The 26,021-nt window shown below is 53.1% G+C and overlaps 1 long non-coding RNA gene across 1 annotated transcript; it reads right to left on the bottom strand.

Moving 5' to 3' along the window:
• Window positions 1–2: 2 nt before the first annotated feature.
• On the bottom strand, window positions 3–25,846 carry LOC125442676. Its single transcript, XR_007246028.1, has 3 exons — window positions 25,690–25,846; window positions 5,088–5,183; window positions 3–15 (listed from the first exon to the last, which is right to left on the bottom strand). It is a non-coding gene; the product is annotated as an uncharacterized LOC125442676 (long non-coding RNA).
• Between the last annotated feature and the right edge of the window lie 175 nt (window positions 25,847–26,021).

The following is a 26,021-nucleotide window of genomic DNA, read 5'->3' as shown; positions in this document are numbered from 1 at the left end:
TACTGTTCTTTTCCACTGTGGAGCAGCATGCAACACAAAAGGGAGGGAGGAAGTCAGTGGAAGTCATGTTAGAAGCTGCCTGCCCCCTGCCATCCTGACACATATTATTATCCTCACACACACACACACACCAGTGTACATTCGGGCTGAACACCAACAATTGGGGTATGAAACATGCATCCTAGGGACCGGGTCTGCCCCCTTGAGAGAGCTTCTCAGGCCCATGAGCTAGCCGAGGCAGCCCCCCACCCAACAAGCCCGGCAAGGCCAGATCGGAAGCAAGAGGGGGGCTGTCTCAGCTGGCGCATGGGCAAGGCAGCCCCCCCACCCTGCCCCAGGCTGGCCAGTCCAGGCACCCCCTTCCAGCCACCTTCCCGCCGCCCCCAACCAGGGTCCAGCCTGACCAAGTCACATTGATGTCACATCTGGCCCTCATAACAAATGAGTTTGACACCCCAATTTAGAAAGTTCATATTTCATAGAGTCCGGTTGGGTCAGCACAGAAACATGCACGCTTTCAAGTTTCTGCAGGAGGGGAAACATCATATTATCATCATCATCATCATCATCATCATCATCATCATCATTGTACTTGTATACCGCCCTCCCCCGGAGGGCTCAGGGTGGTGAACAACAAGGTATACAATAGAGCTCAAAATATACTCAAAACATACTCAAAACATTCAGCGATGTTTGGACTCGTGCGCACTCACAAGTCGGCCCAGAACACCAACATTTGAGTTGCCAGATGATTGAGGAGAAGACCCACCAGGGGGTGGGTAAGCGGTCAGCTAGATAGTCCTATAACAGTGATGGCAAACCTTTTCGAGACGGAGTGCCCAAATTGCAACCCAAAACCCACTTATTTGTCGCAAAGTGTCAACGCGGCAATTTAACCTGAATAACCCCCTCCAGCAGGGGCCAGCCTGCTGTAGCCTCCAGCAAATCCCACATGTGCCACTGTGCGCTTCTCTAGCATCTTTGCCGCCTCTGCCCCCCACCCCTGGACAGCAGCCACCTGGAGCACAGGCACCAGGCCTGCCAGCCGAGTCCTCCATGCTAGCTGAGGTGCACGAACATCAAGTCCAGAGGCCCAGGCCAGCCTAGATGTGGGGGGGGGGGCAATTTCCCCCCCACATGACAAACTCTGTGCGCGCGTGCCCACAGAGAGGGCTCTGAGTGCCACCTCTGGCACCCATGCCGTAGGTTCGCCACCACTGTCCTATAAGGTTAGTAACCCCTCCGTCCTTTCGTATAATCTCTAGTCTGTCCTTAAGACTGATACTGTCAGGTCCAATATCCTGCTTCTTCTTGGAAGTGAATAGAAAAACCTCTCTCGGTAGCTAGTGAGGCAACGGCGGCGTGCCATCTCCGTCCCCCTCTTCCCTCTCTGAAGTGTCATTCCCTAATAAAAATGTACCTTTCATCCCTTTTAATTAGTGCGCTACCGCTTCTCTGTGAAGCAGTCTGCCAGCACAGAGTTGTGGTGAGGATGACACAGAGGAGAGGAGAATGCTGCAAGCCACTTTGATACCCCACCGGGAAGAAAAACAGGGCATAAATAAAATCAAACAAATTTCTAAAAACCATGGAAACCAAGAAGTTGAAAGAGCAGGGACTCGAGGGCACAAAAAGCGCATCAACAAAATGCTGGAATGGCAAAGAAGGAGGAGGGGGAGGAGTTTGGATTTATATCCCCCCTTTCTCTCCTGCAGGAGACTCAAAGGGGCTGACAATCTCCTTGCCCTTCCCCCCTCACAACAAACACCCTGTGAGGTATTTGGGGCTGAGAGAGCTCCGAGAAGCTGTGACTAGCCCAAGGTCACCCAGCTGGCGTGTGTGGGAGTGCACAGGCTAATCTGAATTCAACCAGGTGCCAACAAGCCAGAAAAGCAGGTCCCCAAGTGAATCCTTGTGGACGGGGACCACCACAGAGCAGGCCCTGCCTCCAATCACCACCTGTCATTCTTCAGAAAGCAGAGACACACAAAGTGGCCCCTTGAAGGAGCAGCATAGATTTGGAAGAGACCCCAAGGGCCATCAAGTGTCAGTCTAGCACTGCCTGCAGTCCCCTAGCAACATCCACAAGCCCACAGCGATCACCTGAGGAATGCAAATTCTCCTGTTCCGTGTCCTCCGATGGCAGCCTACAAACTATTTAATATCTAATGAACTCTCCACAGCCCATTAGCAGATCCGGGCATCTGGGCATTAGTCTGGTAGGGAGCAAACACACCTTCCCGGTAGGGAAATAAACATATACATTATTTAAATCATTTGAATTTCATTCCGCCACCAAACTGAGAACTGAGTTGCGACCGACGCAACCTTACAGATAAACATTAGCAGGAGCCATTCGTTCGGGGCCAAGGATGCCCGGACAGATGGAAATTCTAGTCACACCTGACAGTCACTAGCTGCTAATGCAGTGATGGCGAACCTTTTCGAGACCGAGTGCCCAAATTGCAACCCAAAACCCATTTATTTATCGCAAAGTGCCAACGCGGCCATTTAACCTGAATACTGAGGTTTTAGTTTAGAAAAACCGGTTGGCTCCAAGGCGTGCATTACTCGGGAATAAGCTTGGTGGTAGTCGGTGGCTTTGCTTTGAAGCAACCGTGCAACTCTTCCAACGGGTGAATCGTGACCCTAGGAGGGTTTACTGAGAAGCAAGCCCCATTGCCAGCAACCGAGCTTACTCCCAGGTCACGCTTTAGTTCTTCGCATGAAAATCAGTGGGGTTTAACAGCGCTTAACAGGGTTACCTACACTGCTTCCCCAAAACTTGGTCTCAGGTTTAATGGTAATAATCGAGCCCGGAGGCCCAGGTCAGTCTAGATGTGGGGGAGGGGGGGGAGACTCTGTGCGTGCCCACAGAAAGGGCTCTGAGTGCCACCTCTGGCACCCGTGCCATAGGTTCGCCACCACTGTGCTAATGCAAGGAGGGTGTCAAGGAGTCCACGGCTCCAGGGCAAATGTCCCACCGCCTGGAAGCCAGAGACCCCCACCACCCTCCCCCCCAGCACTTAGAGCTAACTGCTAGTCAGTTCTCTGGAGGCACCGCCTGGCAGTCACAGGCAGACACGTTGCCGGAGGCTTTACGACTTCCAGTGAGTGGCTGAGACTGAGTGAGTGCAGCCCACTGATAAGTTTTTACGTCAGCCACCAGATTGGCCCTATGAGGTCATACATCGTCCGGGCCCAGGTGGATTCTGGGCCCTCACATGAGTTCCTCCGGCATTGACTCAACGGGGCCCACATGGGTAAGAGGGCCGGAAATGGGTAAGACGAGGTGATGAAATTGCAGCAGAACTGAGTTTTTGGAGGTGGGGCAGGAGGAATTCTGCCCACCCCCTCACTTCACACATGTGCGCACATGTGGTCCGCGTGGTGTAGTGGTTAAGAGCAGGTGGATTCTAATCTGGAGAACCGGGTTAGATTCCCCACTCCTCCCCCTGAATGGCACAGGCTTATCTGGTGAACCAGATGTGTTCCTGTACTCCTGCCTTCCTGCTGGGTGACCTTGGGCTAGTCACAGTTCTCTCTGAACTCTCTCAGCCCCACCTACCTCACAAGGCTTCTGTTGTGGGGAGAGGAAGGGAAAGGAGCTTGTGAGTCACCTTGAGTCTCCTTACAGGACAGAAAGGTGGGGTATAAATCCAAACTCGTATCTTCATGTGCACCTCACTACCCTGAGAATTGCTTTTCTGAGAGTGAGAAGGGAGAAATACAAGCTCAACTCTGTTTTCTGCGCTTGGATGGTTGGATCCCCGCTCCTTCAAGGCTCTGCTTTCTACTGAACAGAAGAAGCACTCTCCAGATGTTCATGGACTACAATTCCCATCAGCCCCTGCCAGCATGGCCAATTGGTCAGGAAGCTTTTGTGTGCTCAGGAGCTTTTGTGTACTCTCTCTCTCTCTCTCTCTCTCTCTCAGCTCTGGCTTCCTTTGATTGACAGGCTCCCGCTTTGTCCCCCATTTTCCTACAGCAAAATATAGCCCAGGCTGGTATAAATGATGCAACACACTCTGCATTAAAAAGAAAATCGCTGCAGGACCTCCGTTCTGTCGCCTGTATAAATTATGTAAATTAAGAAAACTGTGCACGGTTTTGCATGCTTTAGTCTGATTCGGCTCTGGGAAGAGGTAAAGCACAATCACAATGCAGGCACTCCAGCCCCAAACCACTTAAATGCCGGTCCACACACTCCTCCGGTCCCCAGGGCTTCAGCCATTACACACGTCCAGGCACGTCTTTACAACCTGAGGACTAGAACTGCCATTTCTTCATGAATTGAAGCTGGCATTCTCCAACAGCTGAATTCCATATCCACTGACAGTGGCATACCAGGCCTAAATGGTGTCCAGGGGCAAGACCACCTCCCCGCACCCACCCACAACCGCCCAACTCCCTGCTCCCCTTCCCCCGTGCCCCACACACAGGAGCCAGCAAGGAGGCCGGGGGAGGGTGGGGCTCGGGGGGGCGGCTCAGGTGCACACAGTTTCGCCCAGCACCCCCCCCCCCACCATGTGATGAAACAGCGTGTACCCGGGGACATGGGAAACCCCATGTCCCCATTAGCAGTACACCACTGCCTACTGAACACCATATTCTTTGGGCATTCTGTGCCCCAGTATAATAATAATTATTGCTATTATTATTATTTATTACATTTGATAAACCGCACACCCTCAGAGGGCTCTGAGCGGTGTACAAGGGGCACATGGGCCGATAAAACAATAAATTATGAATAACCACTATAATATTAAATCCTTAAAATAACAAGGCAGCATCATAAAATCTTAGCTAATTTTTAAATATATTCTAATATTCCATATTAATATACTATGTTAATATAGTATATTAATGGCATCCGGTCCCAAGTTGGGGTGGGGAGGGACCGTACTGCCGAAGATGGAACTACAATGCCGGCAGTGCTGGCATAATAACACGGTGCAAGGCATTAAAGGGGGGGCAGGCATTATATGAACCAGTTGGCCATTATATGAACCGATTCATAGGATTGTATACTGTGCAATTATACAAAGCAGCCCAGCAGGCAGGGCAAAGGTCAAAATCCTTCTTACCCGGTCCGATGGGCCATCTGCCTCTCATTCTGGTACCTCCACTGGCCAGTACTGTTGCCAACCACCGTGTCCGTCATGGCTGAGCGCTGTGGCTACCTGGGAAAGAAAACAGGCAAGAGCATTAGTCAGTAGCCAGGCAGACAAGGAGAAAAGGAAGGAGGGTGGAGGATTCAGAGAGAGAGAGAGAGGAAGCCAGAAGCACATGGAAAGAATGTGACCCTCCCCCCAGTGTGATGTAGTGGTTAAGAGCAGGTGCATTTTAATCTGGAGAACCAAGTTTGATTCCTCACTCTGCCACTTGAGTTGTGGAGGTTTATCTGCTGAACTAGATTAGCTTGTGTGTTCCAACACATGCCAGCTAGCCCCAGTTCTTCGGAGCTCTCTCAGCCCCACCCACCTCACAGGATGTTTGTTGTGGGGGGGAGGGAGGGAAAGGAGCTTGTAAGCCCCTTTGAGTCTCCTTACAGGAGAAAAGGGGGAGGTATAAATCCAATTCTTCTTCTTCTTCTCTCTTCTTCTTAATTTGTTTCAAAGATTTTAATGGGCAGGTGGCCATTAAAAGGAGCTAGTTCAAATAGCACACATGCACACATAGTTCACAGCTCAAGTGGCAGAGCGGGGAATCAAACCTGGTTCTCCAGGTTAGAGTGCACCTGCTCTTATCCACCACACCACGCTGGCTCTCTAAGCAATGCCCAGAATGCAGGCTCCGACCTACCCACCAAGTGTAATGGGGCCCAGAAAGCTTTTGTCCGGTGTCTGCAAACGCACCCGCTTCCTGCCGTCTGCACTTGGCTCAGGAGTAGACTTTTAACTCCCCTGCAGGTGTTTATGAATGAGAAGGCCTCCTGATGTCTCAATGAGGTTGTGACCTCACTGCCGACCACCTCACAGTTCCCGGCTGACTTCTCTTCCTGATCTTCTTCCCAGTGGCGTAGCAAGGGGCGTGTGGGAGGGACTGCAGCCCCGAGTGCCACTTCCTGGGGGTGCACTGCTGAATCGCAACACCCCCCTCGCAACTGTGCCACACCCCCAAATGCCCTGTGGAGTTCTGGGCAGGGGCACAGTTGAACACAGGCAAGTAGGGCTGGCCCCACCCCTGATCTCCATGAGGGTTGCAAAGGTGGGCAAAGGGGAAACCTCCTCTGAGCCTTTCCTCCCGACGCAGGCGGCATTTCGGCTGGGCTTTCCCGGCAAGTTCCTTCCTCTTCCCGGCTCTGCAATGCAGCGTTCTTAAATACCGGAGGCTTCTCCAACAGCTCACGCCAGCAATTGGGAACTGCCTCGGATGTCTTTCTTGGTTTTTTTTTTTAAAGGGTTTCTTTGTTAGTTTTTTTTTTGTTCTTACACTGACAAACACAAAGGTAATTAATCTCATTCAAGGAAAGGCTAAGCACTCTTTAGGGGGAAAACAAATTGAAATGAAAAACAAAAAAGAAATCGGGAACCGATCTGGAGGTGTCAGCCCTCCTCAGCAAGGAACGCAGAGCATGGCTTTGCGCTTTCTGTTCAGAGCCACACAGGATCAGCGGCAGCCCGTCAATCCATCTATTCCGGGAGGGCGTCCCCTGGCAGGGGGCCCGTGGGTGAAACTGTGGCCACTGTGAAACTGTAGGGTGGTGAGAACCACAAAGGATTGCGAAGAGCTCCAAGCGGACCTTGATAAATTAGGTGAGTGGGCTAAGAAATGGCAAATGCAGTTCAATGTAGTAAAATGTAAAGTGATGCACATAGGGGCAAAAAATCCAAACTTCACATACACGCTACAGAGGTCAGTGCTATCAGTCACAGACCAGGAAAGGGATTTGGGCGTCTTAGTTGATAGTTCCATGGGAATGTCAACTCAATGCATGGCAGCTGTGAAAAAGGCAAACTCTATGCTGGGGATCATTAGGAAAGGAGTTGATAATAAAACTGCAAGGATTGTCATGCCCTTATATAAAGCAGTGGTGCGACCACACTTGGAGCACTTTGTTCAGTTCTGGTCGCCGCATCTCTAAAAGGGTATCGAAGAGATAGAAAAAGTGCAGAGAAGGGCAACGGGGATGATTGAGGGGATCGGTCACCCTCCTTATGAGGAGAGGCTGCAGCGTTTGGGACTCTTTAGTTTGGAGAGGAGGCCGCCTGAGGGGGGATATGATTGAAGTCTATAAAATTATGCATGGGGTAGAAAATGTTGACAGAGAGAAATTGTTCTCTCTTTCTCACAATAGAGAACCAGGGGGCACCATTAAAAAATGCTGGGGGGAAGAATTAGGACTTCAATATATGTCACTTCTTCACGCAACATGTGATTGGTGTTTGGAATATGCTGCCACAGGAGGTGGTGATGGCCACTAACCTGGATAGCTTTAAAAAGGGCTTGGACAGATTTATGGAGGAGAAGTCAACGGGCGGCTACCAATCTTGATCCTCCTTGATCTCGGAGATTGCAAATGCCTTTAGCACTGTGGTGCTCAGGAGCAGCAGCCGCACGAAGGCCATTGCTTTCACCTCCTGCAGGTGAGAGCTCCCAAAGGCACCTGGTGGGCCACTGCGAGTAGCAGAGAGCTGGACTAGATGGACTCTGGTCTGATCCAGCAGGCTAGTTCTTATGTTCTTATGTTCTTATGTTCACTAACACCTTTTCTTGGTATCCACCAACTGTTTCTAGAAAGTGGGCAGGGCTAGTTGGGGCTTTTGCTCAGGAAGGTTTCTGATTGGCCATCGGAGATTTGATTGAGCAGATGTTTAGAAAGGTTCCTTTGGCACCAGCTGGCCCCTCGAGAATCTCCACAGTGGGACTGAAGGGAAGCCGTGGCAGCCATCTTGTAGCTGTGCCCACCACGCCGTCTTAGGATGCCAAAGGTGCCCACAGGTTCAAAATGTTTGTAGACCTCTGATCTGGCCCACCCCCTGGTTTCTGTTACCCTGTTTCCCCAAATATAAGACATCCCCTGAAAATAAGACGTAGTGGAGGTTTTGCTGAAGTGCGAAATAGAAGGCATCCCCTGAAAGTGAGACATAGCAAAGTTTTTGTTTGGAAGCATGCCCGACGAACAGAACACAGAAAAATAAGAACATCCCCTGAAAATAAGACATAGCGCATCTTTGCGAGCAAACATTAATATAAGACATTGTCTTATTTTCGGGGAAACACGGTAGTGGCCAACCCAGATGGATTCAAAGACTGGCAAGCCAGGTCCCAGGGGCCAAATTATCCCCACTGGTTGGTGTCCCCTCAGAGGAAAACAGCCTCTAAACATGGAGGTACCATTTTGGCCTCTTGGCAAATCACTATGGACAGCTCCGTCCTCCACGGAGTGGTCTACTCTCCTTTTAAAGTCACCAAAGTAAATCCGGGCTGACCATGCCCAGCTTCTGGAATCTGATGAGATCTGGCCAGCCTGGGCCACTCAGGACAGATCGAACCAACTGAAGTAGTCCGCCATCGCCCGCAGCAGTGGCGTAGTGGTTAAGAGCAGGTGCATCCTAATCTGGAGGAACCGGGTTTGATTCCCAGCTCTGCCGCCTGAGCTGTGGAGGCTTATCTGGTGAGTTCAGATTAGCCTGTGCACTCCCACACACGCCAGCTGGGTGACTTTGGGCTAGTCACAGTTCTTCGGAGTTCTCTCAGCGCCACCCACCTCACAGGGTGTTTGTTGTGAGGGGGGAAGGGCAAGGAGATTGTAAGCCCCTTTGAGTCTCCTGCAGGAGAGAAAGGGGGGGATATAAATCCAAACTCCTCTTCTTCCTCTTCTGTGTAGTGACTTCCGCGGCCATCTCCCTTCCAAGAGCTAACCAGGGCTGACCATGCTTAGCTGTTGAGATCTGAGATCGGGCCAGCCTCGGGCCACCAGCTCGGAGCACTCGTGCACTAGCCTGACCCTTTTAACCACTCCACCCCACTGCCTCTCCACAGCCCTCGCCTCATATGTTTTTTCTAGATGGATGCGCTTCAGCTGCAGCAGAAGTTTAAAGCTATCAGCACAGCAGCCAGCGATTAAGGGAGCTCCTTCTCTGCAGCCGGGACTTTCTATCCCAATTAAAACCCTGCTCGGCAAAAGCCCCCCGGAGAAATGAGCACAGCATTTGCTGACAACCGAATGTTGACACAGAGAGGCTGAGTCAGTCACTGCGTCAAGAAAAGCTTGATTGGCAGCGGAGAGTTAGCAGCACAGTGGGCGTGTCGGTTATTTTTATTTTTAAGAAGAACAGCGCCCCGAGCTCAACGTCCCCCACTAAGAAACCCTGCTCCCTACTCTCAAATGTGGCTGTAATATCACTGGGGTAGGAAAGCCACTCTCTGTCCATGCTCAGAAGTTTCTTCCTGGAAAAAATATTGCATGCCACTCTGCCTGACCTGCTGCCCTCACTGAGCCTAGGGGGGAAATGGGGGGGGGGGTTCCCATCTACCATCTTTAAGGTAGAAAGACAACATGGTGTAGTGGTTATGAGCAGCAGACTGGAGAACCAGATTCAACTCCCCAGCCCTCCAAATGAAGTCTGCCAGGTGACCACGGAAAAGTCGCAGCTCTCTCAGAATTCTCTCATCCCAGGTGGAGGCAGGCAATGGCAAACCACCTCCCAACGTCTCTTGCCTTGAAACCCCCACGTGGTCACTACAACTGACCACTTTACACACACTTTACACACACACATCTCTTTAAGATGTGGATGGAAAGAAAATATAGCCCCTCTTACGGATATTTTAAGAACTCAGCAAATATCACATGATCTTCCGTGCTCAATGGACAACCCACCTCTACCCAGGTTGCCCAACTTGCCCCCCCCCTCTTATGGATATTTTAAGAACTCAGCAAATATCACATGACCTTCCATGCTCCATGGACAACCCACCTCTACCCAGGTTGCCCAACTTGCCCCCTACCTTCGATGCGCAAACGGCCTGTGGTTTGGCTATTGCCCCTGTTCCTCAACAGTGACAGAAGGGCTGGGATCGTCTGTCCACGGAGGCCCGGCTGAAATGCCACCCCAGCTGCATCTCTGCAGCGCATGAGAGAAACTCCAGCCTCTTCCACGGGAGGGGCTACGAAGCAGAAGCTGCTGCCTCGTTTGTCACTGAAACGCAGCTCCCTCCGCACGGCTCACTCATTCGTGTCTCCCGCAGGATGGGAAGGCAATTTGTTCCCGTTCCAGTTGGCCATGGCGAGAGCTCAGAGCCGCTTCTGCTGCAACACGGGGCCCCCCTCTCCAGCATCTGGGAAACTGCTGTCAACCACAGGAGCAGTCCGGGTGTCAAAGTTCAGATCCAGCACAGCCAGCGGCCGCCAGACCCTCACTCCCAGCCCGCCTGCCAATGCCTAGCTCAGTGATGGCGAACCTATGGCACGGGTGCCAGAGGTGGCACTCAGAACCCTCTCTGTGGGCACGCACAGGGCGCCCCCCCCAATCTAGGCTGGCCTGGGCCGCTGGGCTCGATTATTAGCATTAAACCTAAGACCTAGTTTGGGGGAAGCAGTGTGGGTAACCCTTTTAAGCGCTGTTAAACCCCACTGATTTTCATGCAAAGAACTAAAGCGTGATCCTTTACCTGGGAGTAAGCTTGGTTGCTGGCAATGGGGCTTGCTTCTGAGTAAACCCTCCTAGGGTCGTGATTCACCCGTTGGAAGAGTTGCACGGTTGCTTCAAAGCAAAGCCAACAACTACCACCAAGCTTACTCCCGAGTAACGCACGCCTCAGAGCCAACCATTTTTTCGAAACTAAAACCTCAGTATTCAGGTTAAATGGCCATGTTGGCACTTTGCAATACATAAGTGGGTTTTGGGTTGCAGTTTGGGCACTCGGTCTCAAAAAGGTTCGCGATCACTGACCTAGCTGGTCGTAGGAGGTGGCCTGAGTCCATCTAGCTGAGCATGGCCCGCTGGGTCCCTCCTAGGGGCTGGAAAGGTGGGAGGGTGACCCTGACCCTCTGGCCACTGTGGTCTTCTCCCCAACCCCCCAGGCAACTGCTGTGCCAGGCGCCAGCCTTCTTCCGCAGGCCGAGAGAATGAATGCCAGGGGATTTTGAAAATTATAAGAATGAGTGGGTTGTACGTTGTTAACACATGCCGACACTTGTATTTATACATTGCAGATTGGCTTGACAAAGGATTTCTGAAATAAAACCTAATCTAGAACATAAGAACATAGGAACTAGCCTGCTGGATCAGACCACAGTCCATCTAGTCCAGCACTCTGCTACTCGCAGTGGCCCACCAGGTGCCTTTGGGAGCTCACATGCAGGAGGTGAAAGCAATGGCCTTCTGCTGCTGCTGCTCCTGAGCACCTGGTCTGCTAAGGCATTTGCAATCTCAGATCAAGGAGGATCAAGATTGGTAGCCATATAAACCATACAAAATCTAGAGGTTTTACAGCCAAACTAGACTTTGTACTTACCAGTTGAGTTATTTTTGAATTTTTTTGGAATTGTTATCAGTGAATGAAAGAGAGAATTATATGTTCTATAGCAATTATTTAAATGACACTCACTTAGTGAGTTTGAGTACACATTGGTGTAATTACTTTTGACTGTACCTGTTGTACACCTGCCTTGATCAATATGGTGGTTCCCTTAGGGCTGCCAACACCAGACTGGGGGATTCCTAGGGATTTGCTGTTGGTGTCTGCGATGGGAGGAGTTTGGAGAGGGAGGGGGCCTCAGCAGGGCAGGGGGCTACATAGAGTCTCCCCTCCAAAGCTGCACTTTCCCCCAGGGGAGCTGATCCCTACAGGTGAGTTGCAATTCGGGAGAAATCCAACCTGGAGGCTGGCAACCCCCGCCCACACTGCCCCCCCCCCCCGGAACAATGGGCAACGACACCACAGCGCCCCACAAATGGGGCTCAAGCACGGCGTACCTGGTCTTTGGTGCCCACCTTGGAGAGTGCCGAGGATAAGCACAGCCTGCAGGGAGAGTCTCTCCAGCCAGGATTGCGCAATAAAGGGGGAGGGGGCACACCCTGAAATCCCCCCTCCCAGGGGAACATAAGAACATAGGAACATAGGAACAAAGGATTTCTGAAATAAAACCTAATCTAGAACATAAGAACATAGGAACTAGCCTGCTGGATCAGACCAGAGTCCATCTAGTCCAGCACTCTGCTACTCGCAGTGGCCCACCAGGTGCCTTTGGGAGCTCACGTGCAGGAGGTGAAAGCAATGACCTTCTGCGGCTGTTGCTCCCGAGCACCTGGTCTGTTAAGGCATTTGCAATCTCAGATCAAGGAGGGAGGGCGGTATAAAAGTGGAATAAATAAATAAATAAATAAATAAATAAGGTTGGTAGCCATAGATCGACTTCTCCTCCATAAATCTGTCCAAGCCCCTTTTAAAGCTATCCAGGTTAGTGGCCATCACCACCTCCTGTGGCAGCATATTCCAAACACCAATCACACGTTGCGTGAAGAAGTGTTTCCTTTTATTAGTCCTAATTCTTCCCCCCAGCATTTCCAATGGATCCCCCCTGGTTCTAGTACTGAGGAGACGCGGAATTAAAAAATGGAGAATCCTTCTGCTCCGCTGGAAAAGGTTTCCCCCTTGCAATTATTCCTCTTCTCCAACAAGTTTGCAGTGAATCTCCAACCGGGCCAAACAGAGACCGTCCAAAGCGAGAAGGCATCATCCGCACAGCTGCCATAGGAATCGGGCGGCCAGCCTCCAAATAGGCACGCCAACAAACGAGGCGCCAGTTGAAACCAGTTCTGTGGAAATCAAGAGGGCTCCAAGCCCCCTGAGCACACCTCCCAAGCATCCCGGCAGGGAGCCTCCTTAGCTCAGCCTTTGCCCCCCACGGAGCCCCCTACCCCAGTCCCCCTTGCTGCCCCACACATCTCCAATGCCCTCCTCCTCAAATCCCTGCCTGGTGCCGATCTGCTCTCCCTTTGTGATGGAGATGCCGGAGACTGGGCCTGCATAAAAGAAGATTTATGGTCCATCTAGAAGTCTAGGTGTTCGTAACCTGTGGGAGCTCTCTTCAGATAAAGCCTCGTGATGGTTGTGCCCATCAGTCTCCTGCCAGCATGGCCAATTGGCCATGCTGGCAGGGGCTGATGGGATTTGTAGTCCACGAACATCTGGAGAGCCACAGGTTGCAGACCCCTCCTAGTCCTACAACCTGTTGCACACAGAGGTCGGTCAGATGCCGCAGGGTAGCTCCTAAGGGGGTCCCACTGGCCACATCGGCCCCCGGCCGGCTGCTCACCGGTTTTTGCCCATCAGAAGGATTTTGCCTCTCTAATAAAGAGGCCCCGCTGGATTAGCTTGGCTAATTGCCAACAACAGACCTACCTTCCAGAAGACAGTCCAACCCCCTTATAAATCCCTCTCTGCCAGTGCCCACCACCACTTCTTGGGGCAATGAGTTCCACATGCCCCATAGCAGTAGTTCCGTCTCCTCTGATGTTGCCCTTGCACAGGCAACATGCATTCCCGCCCTCTGCTTCCCCTGGCTTTACGCCCTTCCTTCATTGTTCCACGATCGCAACTTGGTTTTGATGACGCTGACCTACAAACAATGCATCTCTCGACGCAGCTTCACCTGCTGCAAATTAACCATCCGTCGCATCCCGTCGCATCCTCCACATCACTGGGCATTTCCACTTGGCACACTGGTACTTCATGTACAACGAGGGGGCAGGGAAATAGCGCACTGCATGCGTCAAGTCATTGTGTGCCCAGCCCTGTCATCTGGGGAGGGGTCTGTGGCATTCTGGGGAGGGGTCTGTGGCAGAGCCCTTCGGGGATTGGGCGGTATATAAGACTGATAAATAAATAAATAAATAAATAAATTCGTGGGCACGAAAAAGACCCTTCTAAAGGCCGACCCGCATCTTCCGCAGCAAAATCCCCTCATTTCTGCCAAACCTCTGCAAAGCGACGGGGGACGGTGCAGAGGCGTAGGGGGGAGTAATGGCGCCCAGGGCAACACCTGCTCCAGGTGCCCCCACCACCACTGCCCCTGCCCCCCCCCCACGCACCACTTACCTTAGCCAGCGGGAGCCCCCTCAGTCTAGCCCTCCCAGGCTGTGGGGCAGGGTCGAGGGGAGGGGCGTGGGGGGAGATTCCCTTGCCCCCCATATAACCAGCTGACATGCGCCCGGGGACATGTGACCCCACCTGTCCCCTTGAGTGCTCTGCCCCTGGGAGGGTGCAATTTGCGTCTTCCCCCAACCTTTCCCCACTGAGCAATTTCTCTTTACCAGCTCCACCCGCCCTGCCTGCTTTTCTTGCAGGTCCGGAAGATGCGGCTCAGCCCGGAGGCTCAGGAATCACGTCAACCTCTGAAGAGTCACCGTCCAGAAGACAAATGCCAGAAGCCCCCACTGGGCCAGGCCAAAGGACCCAATGGTCAGTCCAGCACCCAGTTTCCCACCCGTGTGGTTCGGTCCTAAAACAAACATGCAAGAAGCTGCCTCGTAACACAGAATCAGATCACCAGGCACAAAAAAGTCAGCACTGCCCACCTGGAGGTCTCTCCCTCACCTGTTACCTGATTCTTTTCACTGGAGATGCTGGGGATTGAACCTGGCGCCTTCTGCGTGCCCAGCAGATGCTCTCCCACTGAGCCAGGGCCCCTCCTGGCTCGAACAACAAACCATTAAAAGAGCTGCCACGTAAAGCAGCATCTCCAAACACACCCGGAGCTTTGCCAGAAGCTCAGTTCTGGTCGCCGCATCTCGAAAACGATATCGAAGAGATAGGAAAAGTGCAGAGAAGGGCAACGAGAATGATTGAGGGACTGGAGCACCTTCCCTATGAGGAGAGACTGCAGCGTTTGGGACTCTTTAGTTTGGAGAGGAGATGGCTGAGGGGGAATATGATTGAAGTCTATACAATTATGCACGGGGTAGAAAATGTTGACAGAGAGAAATTTTTCTCTCTTTCTCACAATACCAGAACCAGGGGGCATCCATTGAAAATGCTGCGGGGGAAGAATTAGGACTAACAAAAGGAAACACTTCTTCACGCAACGTGTGATTGGTGTTTGGAATATGCTGCCACAGGAGGTGGTGATGGCCACTAACCTGAATAGCTTTAAAAAGGGCTTGAACAGATTGATGGAGGAGAAGTCGATCTATGGCTACCAACCTTGATCCTCCTTGATCTGAGGTTGCAAATGCCTTAGCAGACCAGGTGCTCAGGAGCAGCAGGAGCAGCAGAAGGCCATTGCTTTCACCTCCTGCCTGTGAGCTCCCAAAGGCACCTGGTGGGCCACTGCGAGTAGCAGAGAGCTGGACTAGATGGACTCTGGTCTGATCCAGCTGGCTTGTTCTTATGTTCTTATGCCTTTCTTGATAGGCAATCAAGCCCCATTGCTCATCCATTGGCCTTTTGGTGCCCACTGCAGCCAATTCCCCTTCTTCTTGCGCTATTATTAAACCAAGGGGGACAAAATCCTTTGGTATACGGTAAACAAAATGAAAACAATGCTCTCTCTCTCTCTCTCTCTCATCTCTGGACAGCAGAGCTCAGAAGCAAAGGGAAACAGACGGCTTCTCCATCTGCTTTGGATTCCCGAAGTGCCAAAACAAAGCAGGCAGAGCCATCATGCTGCCCGGGGTTTGTTGAAGTAAACATTGCCTGCATGGCAGAGGGCGGGGGGGGGGGGGGTGGGGGGGGGGGGGGGGGGGGGGGGGGGGTGGGGGGGGGGTGGGGGGGGGGGGGGGGGGGGGGGGGGGGGGGGGGGGGGGGGGGGGGGGGGGGGGGGGGGGGGGGGGGGGGGGGGGGGGGGGGGGGGGGGGGGGGGGGGGGGGAGAGGGGGGGGGGGGGGGGGGGGGGGGGGGGGATTTGGCAAAAGGGAGGAGGGGCTGAGACCCTCAGTTGCCCATTGACAACATTGCCCATTGGATGTCTGTCTGTACCAGGCTGATGGTTGGGGTCAAGGTCCGTCTTAGCAAAATGAGTAGAACCTCCATAGACAGACACAGTCCATCTCTGAAAAGCTGGTGCTGGACACAAACTGAAAGGGATTGCCTCGTCGACTGTTTGGAGGTCAGATTTCAGCTGCAGTGTCAAACTGAGCGGCTGAGTCCCTGTTGAGCTCTTTGCTACTCAGGTGTGGAGAGGGGATCACCTGCTTGAGCAACCAAAAGGTATGGAGCTGCTTGGGAGGTTGATTCTTTCAAAAAAAAAAACCCAGCCTTTGGTGAACCCAGGAGGGGGAGAGAGGGGCAGCAGCCCCTTCCACTGAACCACACATGCACCCCTACGGAAACCCCCCACTGGTAAATAGGAGAGCTGTGCCGATCACCCAAGCCAATTACAATGGGCTGCATCTCATGGATCTGTTCCACTAACCGTGGTCCCTTCCCCCAGTGCACACATCCTTCCCTTGCCACGCAAGGCTTTCGGGGTGGGAGGGCTCCTTGCACCAAGAAAAGCACCATTTGCAGACTGGATCCATGGGATCCACCCAGGATGCTTCCAGCTATTCATTTCTTCAGAGACATCAGCCTTTCGGACAGGTCCCTGCTTTGAAGAACTTAAAAACAGAACAAGGACCACAAAGGAGATGAGCAGCGTAGAGAAGGGCCAGAGCCAGGCTAAGAGGCAACACCTCTGAAGATTCCAGCCACAGATGCAGGCGAAATGTTAGGAACAAGATCCACCAGACCACGGCCACACAGCCCAGAAAGCCCGCCACAACCAACAGCACAATTGTCTTGCAGTGTTGCCTTGCCTTATCTTCCATGAACACAGGCTGACTTGGATGCCACACCTTCTCCCTCTGCAATGGTTTCCTTAATTCCTAGCTGGCCACAATAACTCCAGGGGAAGGAAAGTCACTTTGTACGTGCCCAGAGGCAACTGCCTTTATTGCACAAGGGTGTAATACTTTAGAGTGTTCAGAGTATGTGGCATCCTCACAGCCGTCGATTGCTACAGCTCTGTTAAGGTGGGTCAGTCCTATGATTACGCTGTTATCACAGATGAAGGGAACAGCTTGCGTCAGGGAAGCCAGGAGGATCGCAGCGGGAGCGGGAGGTGGGCAGGAGGCTCCCCGTTTTACGGCCACTCCGCCGCACCGGTCCTGATGCTCCAGGTCGGACTTCTGGGCCGAAGGCGTCTCTCAAAATAGGTCCCGGCTCTCTCGCTGCACGAAACCTCCCGGGCAAAAGCTCCCCCAGTGTCCTTGTCACATCTGATCCCTCCTTCGCTCGCACTCCCCGCCCACCCCTGCATTCTGCACCAGCCCAAACAGGCCGTCCTTCCTTTCCGCGCGGCAGGATCCTCTGCAGTGGCCTCTCCATGGCAACGGGGCTTTTTGCCCCTCTGGAAAGACGATCCTGTCGACTGCTCAATGCCAACCGACGCCCAGACACCCCCCCCCCCCAATCCAGAAACAGCCCGCCAGGGGCTTGCAGGGATTTGAAATGCAGGTCACAAATGGGACCCCAAATGAGATTCTGAGGGTCAGATTTTAAAATCTACGTGCCCACGACCACCTGCTCTGTCGCTCGCTCGCTCGCTCTCCCTCTCTCTGTGCACCAGCCTTGGCTCGAATGCCACAAATCCCATTTCCAAAAGGTTCAGCAGCAGCCAAGCCTCATCCGTTGGAGAGCCTCAGCTCTTGGCCCAAGAAATTCTAAATCAGCCACCCGATAGGATGGGTGCTTCTGCTAACGGGGGTGCTTCTCCCCTGCAGCACGAGGGACGTGCCTGGCCAGCAGAGCGGATTCCGGGGATGCAACCGACCCCCTGGCTTTCAGGGCTGGGCTTGTGCTCAATGGCAGAGGGAGCGGGCACTGAAGCAGCAGTCCAGCAAAGAGGAGCACTCTCTGGCAAGGGAAGCCCTTCATCCTAGCCCTTGGGAGTGGAGGGAACTCTGTGTAGGCTCAGAGGACCTCTTCGCTTTACCACCAGGGCTGGATCCAGCACCAGAATAAAGCTCTGGCTGCTGTCAGATGCAGAAGGAGAAGGAGAAGGAGAAGGAGAAGGAGAAGGAGAAGGAGAAGGAGAAGGAGAAGGAGAAGGAGAAGGAGAAGGAGAAGGAGAAGGAGAAGGAGAAGGAGAAGGAGAAGGAGAAGAAGAAAAAGAAAAAGAAAAAGAAAAAGAAGAAGAAGAAGAAGAAGAAGAAGAAGAAGAAGAAGAAGAAGAAGAAGAAGAAGAAGAAGAAGAAGAAGAAGAAGAAGAAGAAGAAGAAGAAGAAGAAGAAGAAGAAGAAGAAGAGTTGGATTTATATCCCCCCTTTCTCTCCTGCAAGGAGACTCGAAGTGGCTTACAAACTCCTTCCCTCCCCCTTCCCCTCACAACAAACACCCTGCTGAGAAAGCTCCAAAGAGCTGTGACTAGCCCAAGGTCACCCAGCTGGCGAGTGTTGAAATGCACAAGCTAATCTAGTTCCACAGATAAGCCTCCGCAGCTCAAGTGGCAAAGCGGGGAATCAAACCCAGTTCTCCATATTAGAGTGCACCTGCTCTTAACCATTACACCACGCTGGCTCTGGATTCAGCAGCCCACTGAACCATGCCTGGACCCTGCTTCACCTGAGAATCGTTTTCATTCCATTCAGCATCATCTATATTTTCTTGCATTCTTGTAAAACCACATTAGAAGTCAACTGTAGTTGAAAAACTGGATTAAAAACCAATTAATTAATAAACATGCACACAGGTACATCAAAATTCTTTGCAAAGGGTTAAATCCTGGCACAAACTAAACCTAATCCTGTGGCCTAATTCCGAAATTGTCTTCTGTTGCCTTTGACAGCTCCTAAAATTCTCAACTTGAGGCAGACGCTCCCACACCTCCAGTCACGATCCAGCCACCTGCGGTTTAGTAGTAAGCACAGTCTGAGAATTTCTGCATCTCAAGCTCCTAGGCCTCAAAAGTGGGGAAAGCAAGCTAGGAAACACACGAGCAAAGAAGGAAGCAGCAAATCCAAAGAAGGAGGGGCAGCGGAGGGAACCAGGACTGCACAAACCTCCTCCGCCTTTCCCATTAGAAGCGGAACCAAGAAAAAATTAAGCAAATAAATTGAGCAGATTGACTTAATGTGTTCTTTTCAGTCCTCTATGAGATAAATGCAAATGTTTTGGGGTGGCACCGAATACATGTAGCCCAGTGGTGGGATCCAAACATTTTAGTAACAGGTTCCCATGGTGGTGGGATTCAAACTGTGGCGTAGGGCCAATGGGGCTGGGCGGGGCACGACGGGGGCGTGGCTGGGCATTCTGGGGGCGGGGCATTCCTGGGCGGGGCTGTGGCAAGGACGCAGCCGCTGCGCCGGTCCTTGGGCGGGAAACGGATGCACGCAGGCGCAGGCTGCCACGCACGGCGGTGCACCTCCTGCTAGACTGCTTCAAGTTCTGCGCGCTACTGCTGAGAGGAGGGGCGTAACGAAGGCAAAAATCACGTGGCAAAATCACCAATTAGTAACCTCCTCTTGGCACACACAAATAATCAGTAACCTACTCTCGGCAACCTGTGAGAACCTGCTGGATCCCACCTCTGATGTAGCCTCCAAATGTCACGTATTTGAGACCCACAGAGACATGATAACAAGAATGTTGGATATGGGCCAGGGAAATCCCAGGTTCCGATCCGTGCTGGACCCCGAGGCTCACCAGTTTGGGCTACTCCCTGTCTCTCACCCCATCCCACCTTGCAAGGCTGTGGCATAAAAGGGAACCATTTCACATTCAGCATCTCCAATCCCTTGAATAAAATAGTGAGACACATATTCAACTTGCAGGGTATATTTTTGTTCCTGCTCTCTGCTTCCAGGCTAAACTCTCCACAGTTACTGCCCCTGAGAATTAAGGGGGGGGGGGTCAGATAGGTATGCCTGTCCTGTAATTCAGAGGGTAACATTTAAAGTTTTTGTTATGCAAAACATCAACACTCCCAAAGTTTCATTTTCAGGCCAACTGAGTTACAGAGCTTGTGGCCATTTGGCTGAGCAACAGCCACTGGTTTAGATGGTGCTTTAAAAGGGTATGAGGAATTCAGGGAGGAAAAATAGCCATGGCAGCTAAGTAGAGCCTTCGCCTTTAGGGGCAGTCTATTTCTGTACAGCAGATACAAGGGTGTACAGAGGTTTCTGGCTAGCCACTGTTGGAAACAGACTACTAAATCTCCCAGGTTTGTTGTGAGGCCATTCCGTCAATATTTTTCTCCCCTGCTTGCTCTGAGCACTTTGGCGAAGGTTAATAAGATCGGCCACTTGGGTCTATCGAACCATCTGCTTCAAATGAAAGGAAAATCTTTCCTTGCCTCTCCTGAAAACGATTAAGGAAGCACAAAAAGGCACTGGACACACTTGGGTCATGCCAAAGAGATTCACGTGACCCGCTGTGGCTTTGGCAGGAAAGCTCCATCGGTTTCCAGCACCGTACGCTCCGTGCTACATCCAAACCGTGCCTCTCAGTGGGACGGGCTCGGCTCCTATTAACAGATGCTTTTAAGAACATCTTCAAAAGAAGAAAGCGCGGCTCCCCATCTGACCTGGCACAGAAAGGTTCCAGGTAAAGATCTGCATCAATTTAATGCGACGGATGCACCAAAATGTCCCCTTGGCCAGGAAGGTAGGTTTGAGGACCTCCACAGACATATCACTGATAATTAGGGACAGGTTAGGCAGGGGTGTCCAACTGTGGCCCTCCAGATGTTCGTGGACTATGATTCCCTCTATGCCAATAAAGGCTTGCTAAGACGCTAAGACTATGATTCCCATCAGCCCATGAGCATCTGGAGGGCCAGAGTTGGACACCCCTGGATTAGAGAATCTTCCAGCGCAGGAGTTGTCTCTGCAGGGGACAGTGGATTGAGCAGCTGGGGACCCTTGATAGCCATCTCTCTTCTCCCCCAGTGGCCAACAGAGAAATCCAGCCACTCCCCCCCATGTTCCACGCTCGCCTTGACCACCAAACTACTGGTGACTCTTAAAGTCCACTGCAGCCTGACACTAGCATACCAGAAATGCCTCTTCCCATACTAACCTACGCTTCGGTCACCCTCGGAGACCCAGCTTTGGTTGTCCCTCGGTTCAAGGCTAAGCAGGTGACAACCCAAAAATGGCCTCCTCCGTTGTGGCACCAAAACGCTGACTCTCTCCCCAGGGTGAGTCATCTGTCTCTATCCCTCTATCAGTGTCTTCTGCCAGCGGGTGAAGATTTTTGTGTGTGTTTCATTTGGCACACACCAGTTAAGGATTATTGGTCCTCCTCCTCCTCCCTGGATCTACTTTTCAAAATTTGTTTTTATCAGAATATTTTATAATCTTAATGTTCTTTCTAATGGTTCTAATGTTTCACGTGCAGCGCCTTAGGGATACTTATTGGGTAGAAAGGTGGCATTAAAATGCTTTAAGCAAATAAATAACTAGAACTTTCTCAATGGAGTTAGGCCACTGCTCTGGCATTATTAGCATGCTGATCTACATTGTGGGGCCTACCTCACAGGACTGTTGGAAAGCCAACATGTGTGAACATTTTGAACATTTGAGACGCGTCACATAAATGCCAGGGGTCGTATCCTGCCTTTTCTGGCCTCCCGCAAGCCTCCACCTTAAGTTTCCTTCCTGCTGTGTTGAGGGGAGGCCCAGACAGGCAAGGGGCAAGTCTGGTTGCTTTGTGCTGAGGGGAAACACTCTGTTTATGATCAGGGGTTCTGTACACATTCCAGGATTCAGCGCTGGAATCCTCAGCCAGCTCCAAGCCCTGCCTGTCTGTAAAACAAGAGTCAAAAGCCTGCCAGAAGAGGAGGGTGCTGCTCCCAGATTAGAACTGTTAGGTGATAATTACGCAAACAGCGAAGCCAGACCAGAAAACAACCATCCGCTTGGTCGCCTGCAGCAAACTGGAATCATCCACAGGCAGACGCGCAAGGGAGCTCATAGAACACCGGAGGCGGATGGTCGGATCTGACCCTCGACATCTGAGGGCACTCTGCTCCCAGCGGGGGTGCCGCAGGACACCCTTGGCCACGGCTGCTTTGTTGATGTGCCTCATAGATGCACCAAGCAAAAGGAAATCTAAGGAAAGGGAAAGATCCCCAAACTTAGAATTGTCCGGGGGCGGAGGGTACCAGACCACGACCCACTGAGAACCGTCTGTGTGGGAAAACATCATGGTGGCCTCATCCCTATTAAGTGTCTGTACAGCAATATATAGATGACAGAATTATGAAACATTATTGTTAGTAATAATAATGGCGGTGATGATGATGATGATGATGATGATGATGATGATGATGATGATGATGATGATGGTGGTGGTGGTGGTGGTGGTGGTGGTGGTGGTGGTGGTGGTGGTGGTGGTGGTGGTGGTGATGATGATGATGATGGTGTTGTGGGTTTTCCGATTTGTGGTCAGATTTCAGCAGTACTCTCCTGACGCTGCTTTTCATCCGTGCATGGGCATCTGATCCTCTGAAGATCCTCTGAAGATGCCAGCCACAGATGCAGGCGAAATGTCAGGAGAGAATGCTGCTGGAACACGGCCATACAACCTGGAAAACCCACAACACCCTGGTGATTCCGGCTGTGAAAGTCTTCGACAATATTATTATCATCATCATCATCATCATCATCATCATCATCATCATCATCATCATTATTATCATCATTATCATCATTATCATCATTATCATCATCATTAGATTTCTTCATTGCCCTTCGTCTCAGAATGATTTACAATCACATGCCTCAGTTATGCACGTCAGAATGCAAAATCCTCTCGCAGGATCAGACGAAGCTCCCTTGGTTTTCTGTCGCCAACCGTGGGCCCCGTAAGTTCAAGAACAGCAGGGCCTTCCCCGGCTGCTTTGTCTCCTGCTGGTATTTATTTAGAAACATATTTCTGCCACCTTTCCACCCAGTTAGAGTGTGCCTTGACCACACAGCTAAGACAGGCCTGCAACGGCCTTCAGTGTGGCTGCCCACAGCAAATCGGGAGGCACAGATGTACTGCCTCTATACAAGGAAGTTTGACAGAGCTATCTTAATCAACAGCTTTTGACGGACCCGGTCTCTGAGCCCTTCGTGGAGCCAGGGACGTATCCTGCCTCACAGCCCTCCAGAGGCCCACCAGACTTCACAGAGCTCAGTGACGGCAACAGGAGCTGCCCTGGCATCAGCTGAATAGCAAAATCAAGGCTGGGATCGTGGACTGAGGGCTGGATCGTGCAGGAATACTCCAGGAACAGGGATTTTTAACCCTGATCAAGGAAGAATCAGCCGCGGGAGGCACCTTCCAGTGTTAGCTGAATGGATCTGCAGGAGGAGGCCTTTGGCCTTGGAATCCAGGATGTGCCTCAGGTGGGGGGGAGGATGCAGAGGTCGATCTCCCTGTTGCTGCATCCTAAGCACATCCCGATGCTTGTCTGAACCAACCAGGCGAGCTGCTTTCTTCTCCCAGCTTCTCTCCTGCACCTGCAGAACATCTAGCGTGGAGGCGGGAGCACACACAAGGTGGGGGGGGGGGGGCTTCCATATCTTCTGACCATCGCAGGGTATCTCCTCCACACAACAAGGGGTGCTTCATGCTCACGTCCTCTCTCAGGCCAAGCGTCCTGAGTCACCTGCTCAGGCAGCGCAAACCAAAAGCGCCCAGGCACACGGAAGGAGCTCCGCCTGCTCTCCATCAGCCATCGCCGGCAGAGGAAGTGGTTGGCATCACCTCCTGGGCACACCACGATGGGCCAAACCCTCGCAGCGGTGCCACAGAAGACCAACTCAGAACCGGTCAGTGGGGGTGCAGCCGACAAAAGACCTGGGCTCAGCCTCTCTCGGTTTTCTCCCACTACCTCCATTCCCAGGCCCAGGGCTGGCTCAAATGTTGGCCAGATTTATTGTCGAAGGCTTTCACGGCCGGAATCACTGGGGTGCTGTGTAGTTTCCGGGCTGTATGGCCGTGTTCAAGCAGCATTCTCTCCTGACATTTTGCCTGCATCTGTGGCTGGCATCTTCAGAGGATCTGATGATCCTCTGAAGATGCCAGCCACAGATGCAGGCGAAACGTCAGGAGAGAATGCTGCTAGAACACGGCCATACAGCCCGGAAACCGCACAGCACCCCAGTTGGCCAGATTGCGCATTTGCTGGGACCCCCATGCAGCCGAAGTGCGCCCCGTTAGTCTTGGTGTGCTCTGAGAGCCCCAGAGAGCCTGAGGTGACGCAAAGGGAGTCTTGGCCTGTGCAGCCAAGTCAAGGAGGGGCTCGAGCCCCCTCCCCCAAAGTCCGGTGGCAGCACTCCATCAGATCACACACACACACACACACACACACACACCACTGGGAACCAGTTTTGTGAGCAGAACCATCGTCGTCACCCTGTCATCCTGCACCAGTTCGCTCCAGGTGCTTTGCGCATGATGGCCGCACAGCTAACCTGGGTATACCCGGGTCCACCTGAGCGCATGAAGTGGCCTTTCACGGAATCGGACCCATGGCTCCGTAAAGGTGAGCATTGCCTACTCAGACCGGCAGCCGCTCTCCGGGTCTTGCGCATCACCTCCTTCCTCATCCTTCGACTAGCGATGTGAAGGGTTGAAGCCACGGTTTTCTGCATGCCGAGCAGATGCGCTTCCACTGAGCCAGGGCCTCTCCCCGGCCCCCTTTAGAATGCTCTGGGAGTCTTTATGGCCCCCTGCAAAGGTCCCCGGGAAGTCCGGGCAGGTCACGACCCCCTGCCTTTATGCGCTGGCCATAAACATCATCAGACGAACCACCCTGCAATCTCATGGGGATGCTTTAACGGTCTGTTCCGAGGTGTAACTCTTTAGGAACCACCTTGCTGGATTCCACTGCTACAAAGTGGATATTTCCAATCAGTGCCCCCCTCCTCCCCACCCTAGATGCCTCCCCTGCTATTGATTCCCCCCATCTGATCTAGAGGTCCCCTTCTTAAAGATCACAGCAAAATGCCCATGAGGGACTGCTAATGCACAATTTGGTCTACCCCTGCTCTGCTAGAGGAGCCCCCCCAGCCCAGCCCCCTGTTGCTGGCGGGAGCCCACCCGGCCTCCAAAGAAGGAGGCTCCACCACTCCGGAGGCAGTGAGTTCCACTGTCCAACAGCCCTGACTGACCGCCAGGAAGTTCTTCCCAAGGCTTACTTAGGTGCGACCCCTTTTCCTGCACCTTGAAGCCCTGGCTGGGACTCCTGGTCCTCTGGAGCTGCAGGAAACCAGCTGGGCATGATGATCCCTTCCAAGAGTGAAGCAGGGCTGTCGTGTGCCCCCTTCCTCTCCTCCAGACCCCACAGACTCCTGAAAGGGCTCCTCCCTGGGCAAAGGACCCTCCTGGCCCCGCTGCGGGGAGCCCGGCAGTCCTCGCCCCCCCCCCGCCCCTCCCCTCCCCACCACCCCCTTCACAGGCTGGGCAGGAGCGACGTGCCCAGAGCCGCATCGCCAGTCCGTAGCAGAGATGGAGCGGGGGGGGGGGGGGAAGGCGGAACGGGCGGCCCTTTCGGGGTCCAGCAAGCCAAGCGGGCAACCCCCCCCCCCACTCGCTGCACCGTAAACAGAGGGGTGCCCCCCCCCGGCCACCTGGGTCCCTCGGCTGGAGGGACTGGCCCTGCACCCTACCAGGCAGCACCCCCAGCCCGTGGAGCCCCCCCTGCAGCCCAGAGTCGTGGCTGCCGCTGCTCGACGGTGCCCCCGCGGGGGTCCTGCATGCCTACCTGGGGGGCGCTCGCAGCGCCGCGCGACCTGCGGCGGGGAAGGCTCCGGGCGGGGGGGGCTGCGGGGGGCGCAGGGCGGGCTGAGGCGCGGGCGAGGCGAGGCGAGGCGCAGCGGGGCCGTGCGGGGCTCCGGGCTGCCTCCGCTACCCGCGGCTGCTGCTGCAAGGAGGGGAGCGCGCCTGCGCCGAGGTGCGCGCTTGGGCGGACGGGGGGGGGGGGCGCTCCCCGCCCCTCCTTGCCAGCCAGCCAGCCAGCCAGCGCGCGAGCAGCCCCAGAGGCCGCCGGATCGAGCCCCGCGTTCTGCGTCTGCCAGCCGGGGCAAGGGAGGGGGG

Source organism: Sphaerodactylus townsendi, linkage group LG13 (genome assembly GCF_021028975.2).
Source record: "Sphaerodactylus townsendi isolate TG3544 linkage group LG13, MPM_Stown_v2.3, whole genome shotgun sequence".
NCBI classification, from domain to species: Eukaryota; Metazoa; Chordata; class Lepidosauria; order Squamata; family Sphaerodactylidae; genus Sphaerodactylus; species Sphaerodactylus townsendi.
The sequence above is the reverse complement of the archived record's forward strand: the minus strand, read 5'-3'. Positions and strand labels throughout refer to the sequence as shown.